The sequence below is a fragment of the Triticum dicoccoides genome, chromosome 2A, assembly GCF_002162155.2.
Source record: "Triticum dicoccoides isolate Atlit2015 ecotype Zavitan chromosome 2A, WEW_v2.0, whole genome shotgun sequence".
In the NCBI taxonomy this organism is placed as follows: domain Eukaryota; kingdom Viridiplantae; phylum Streptophyta; class Magnoliopsida; order Poales; family Poaceae; genus Triticum; species Triticum dicoccoides.
In genome coordinates, this window is record NC_041382.1 from 732,073,207 (window position 1) to 732,077,975 (window position 4,769).

Here is a 4,769-nt window from a genome sequence, read left to right on the forward strand (position 1 = left end):
TCACAAATGGGTCTCCGCCGGCGAGATCCGGCAGGGGAAATCTAGGTAAAACAAAGCAGCACAGGAATAGGATGGTGGTCTACGTACTTCGGATTCCACGGAGGAAAAGAATGGGGGCGGGAAAATTTACCTGTCAACTGGAAACTCGATTGAGTCGCCTTCGGCGGTGGCCATCGCCATAGCCATGAGCTTCTCACCTTAGGCGGCGCCGGAACGGAGAGGATAGATTGCTTTTACTTTTCAATCGCTGGTCTGTCCAACACGGGTCCCACAATCTGACATACACCTACCGTTCGGTATACGCCGTCTGCGGGACGGACGCAGCTGACGGGGATGGTTCTGTACCACGAGAACGGACATGTACCAATGGAACATCATACTCGACGGTCGTCTGTTGTACGTTAGTTTAGACGCGTCCGCCGTTTTCGCGACCGTACTCGACTTGTTCCCATACGATCGCATTTAATACAATCAGCAACGCGTCCTGCAACTGTTCGTCCACTTAGCAGGAGCGCGCGAGCTCGTCCATACCAACGCATGACAAGATGAGTCTATAACCTAATAATATGTTACTCACACTATGAGTAGTGTTATAATACAAGACAAGATGAGTCTATAACCTAATAAATAAAGTGTTGGATGACACTATACATATGTTACTCCTCACTGTAGAGATAATAATATAGACGGGTAACATGGAAACACTTCTCTACATAAGTCCGATGAGAATCATTCATCAGACTCGTCGGACAACACCGATTTGTATTTGATCTCACGGCTGAGAGATGCCCGAAAATCAAGCCTGATATTAACCACCCTATTTTCTGGCCCATGCCCTTTATTCTCTCCCTTAATTAACTCCCTTCACCTCTCCTGTCCACCCGTGCACATCGCTGAGCTCGCCATGCCCGTCGCCCCTTCTCCTCTATCACCCAGCACGAGTTTCTGACCCACACATCTGCAGCCTCCGTTCCACCTTGTCGCTGCGCCATCTTGTCCGGCGGCTGCGCGGGGACTGACCCACCAACTGCTCACCGTCAAGCTCGTAACCTCCCTCCTTGTCGTGCTTAATTCCGCCAGGATTGAAGCCTTTTTCACCTGCAGTTTTGGCCTCTGAGGCTCTAAGGCCAACTTCACCGTGTGACCCCAAACGGACGTCCGTTTTGTCCGGATTCTGTCCGTTTGGATAGGACGATGGTGTCGTGTTCGGGCCTGTTCTGGGATGCGGTGGCCGTGCGTCCAGCGCACGGACGCATCCTGGCCGCATCCTGTCCGCGTACATTTTTCTTTACAAGTCCTTAACTTTTTTTCATTATTTATTTTTGGTACATTAAAAATACATCATCACATTTTGACTAATAAAGCAAGACCAAAGAAAATAAGAACAACAAGAATACATTTTAGAAGATACCCAACTTTTATAACTGCTCCCTTGAGTTGGGTTAGGGCCTTCTCGATGCACTCATTGTTGATCTGTGGAGGAGGCTCGATCTGGCATCCTCCTTTCTTCTTCAAGCCAGATGTAGATGTTGTTAGAACTAATCTTGATATTTGTATCAGCATGTTAAGTTTGATTCTACATGTAGCTTAGCTTAGTGAGTTGTCCTTCGGTGAAGTTTCAGATGAAGCACGCAAGGAAGCGAGATGCCCGGCAACCGTGCGATGCGGTGTGTAGGCGTGATGCTGTGGTGCTGCGCGAGGCAGCACGGCCGTGAGAAGCGGCAAGGCGTGGGATGGCTGGAGGCAGATCGGCTGAATAAGTTAGTTGTAGTCAAGAGATAAGATAGGTTAGTTATTGCATGCATGCATGAGTTGTTAGCCGATGGTGCAAGTTCTGGAGAGATTCTAGGAAAGATGGGGTCGTCCGTGCACTAGTGGGCGTAGGAAAAAATCATGTATTAGTTAGTGGGTTAGTGCGTCTGTACTGGCTATTTAACTTAAAGAGATGAATGAGATGGAAGGCCGAGAGGGCTAGAGAAAAAGATGTAGCACTAGTGTTCACCAAGGAGCAGACCCTCTTGGCAAAGCAGCGGCTGTCTTCTCTTTGGTGTATGCGTGTGTGTGTATGAGTTCTTTTCTGCGTAGTGCGTGTTCTTGTGTGAGACAAGAGAAGGAGAGAGATAGAGAGAAGCCATTGAAGAGAGAGTTGTGCGAGGCAGCAAGAGGTAGAAGAAGAGCGGCGCTGCGAGGAGGCGGCGCCAACAGATGTTGCTTCCTCACACCTAGTCTCGTGTCTAGCCTCTAATCTAGCAACAAGTGCATTTGTCTCATCTACAGCCTTTGTGCTAGCTAAAAGTGCACGAACGTGTACTAAATTTCGCTCTATCAATATTTCGATGTACTCTTTTTTTCAATACCAAAACTTGCATCCATGCTACACAATAAAATTTGTAGTTAGCACAACTAGTCAAAACTAGAGCACAAACCGAAGCTAAAAAGAGCACATACCCCATCGTTTAAGCACTTGATGGACACCCATCCGGGATGTTCCGGCGTTGTAGACACGCGGCGCACGACCGTCCTTGGGCAGTGGTCGCACTTAATGAGTGGCAACGGTGCGTCGGCGAGCTTTTGGGCAAGCACCGAGCCCGGCCGACCGCCATTCGTGTATCTGCCGGCGGACCACCGACGGTGCAGATCCGAACAGCTAGAGGAAGAGTCACTGCCTGCATGTGGCCTTGCGGCCCTGCCAGTCCATGGCATGGCCCGGCCTCCCACAGCCGGGCGAACTCAAGACCGACCGGATCCGCCCCAAATCCGGCCGGCGGATGCGCAAACCAGGTGGCCGTGGTTGGGTAGCTCGGCAGCGCCGAGGGGAAGGGGCTGGGCGAGCGCGCGTCCGAACTGCACGGCTGCAATGGCAGCGGCGGTGGCGGCAGCGAGGGGAAGAGTGGAGGGGGTGCGGCCGGAGGGAGGGAGGGGGGCGGATAGAAAAAGGCCTGCCCTGTGCCACCGACGGGCGGGCCAGGGAAGGACACGCGCAGACGGTCCGCGCGTCCGTGTGGTATCCGTTTCACCCAAAAACGGCGCAAATTTGGACCGCAGATGGATCGAAAGCGGACACAAAACAAACAAAAGTCCGTTTGCTTCCCGCGCTGGGCCGTCTCGTTTATCCCTTTTACCCCAAACGAACGGGACCGGACAAAATATGGTCGCGCGGTGGAGTTGGCCTAATCCATCTCGTCTGAGCGCCGTCTCGGTTTGGACACGAGGCCAACTAGGATAGGCTCTCACGCCATGCAGGAGACGGGAGAGTGGATTACCGAGCGACATTGCATCTCAGCATTGCATGTACAGGTAGGCGACGAGGATGAAGCACATGTGAGTCCCGACTGATGCACAAGTTTGAAAATGGACTGCACGTAGCATAGTTTGTATTGTTCTTTTTCCATTGGGAATTTTCATTATTTTAAGCATTGTAGAGTTCTTCTCAATCACTTGGATTTGTTCATCCAATTTTGTTAACTCTGTCGCATGATTATGTCTCGGATTGCAGGAAGCACAGAAGAAGGTAGTAAGATGCAACACGTCTTTCCACAAGGGCACGGTGCCAGTGACAATCTTCGCATTTATGCTTGCAGATCATGTCACTGCCGTAGATGGGCAGTGCTTCGTGATCACCATGGAAGCAAATTCTTCGTTTAACTGAGACAAAAGTTCTAGATTGGGGAAACATATTCCCATGTTTAAATATATGTTTTCTACAAATATATGTTCTCTGATATATGAAAAATAGTAAGCAAAATATATATCTTTGGAAGCATGGCGTCTGCATTGTGCCCAGGCGATGCGAAAGCTGGTCACATGCATGTATTATTTTTGTTGTATATGTGGGTGGAAATTCTCATTATTTTAGATGCAAATTCGAAATTATTTGGAAGCAAATTCCCATTTCTTTGGATGCAAAGGCCAAATTTTTAGGAAGCAAATTCCCATTTCTTTGGACGCAAATACAAAAAAATTAGGAAGCAAATTCCCATTCCTTTGGATGCAAATACCAAATTCTTTGGAAGCAAAGTCCCAATTTAATTTCTTCTAAACGCCAATAATAACAATGGTAAAAAAGGTGTTTGATGGAATCATATATTTGTATTGTTGGAAGCATTTTATTGTTGCACTGGTGGCAGCTCTATGGTCATTCGAAACAAAATTTCCTCTAGTCGATCTAAACAAAACAAATGGTCGCGCTGGACACAAATCTCACCGGATTGAAACAATCTCCTGTTGATATGGAAGCAAATTTGCTAGGAAATGGAAGCAAAATGAATTATTCAAGTGATAGAACGTGTTTTCATATATCATAGTATGTGCTTCCCAGTCACAAAAAATTGGCCAGCAGCATGCATTAGACGCACCAGTTTCTCCCACTTTATTGCACATTTCAACGTGTGTACGGATGAAGCAGCAAGGAGGATTTTACTGCTAAAGTGATGTAGGTCTATTTCTGTTGTTCAAGCTATACCTACCTATGCTATGTCCGTCTTTAAAATTCCTAAAAAAAATTGTAAAGGAATCATTGACGCGATGTCGCATTTTTGGTGGGGTGACGAGGACAATCAGAAGAGAATGCACTGGATGGCATGGTGGAAGATGTGTGTACCAACAAACCAAGGAGGCATGGGCTTTCGAGATATACATTGTTTCAATTTGGCTTTGTTAGCCAAACAAGCATGACGTCTTATTGATAAACCGGAGTCTTTATGTGCCATTATTTTGAGAACTAAGTATTTCCCTGATGGCGACTTGATGAGTGCAAGTTTAAAGAAGGG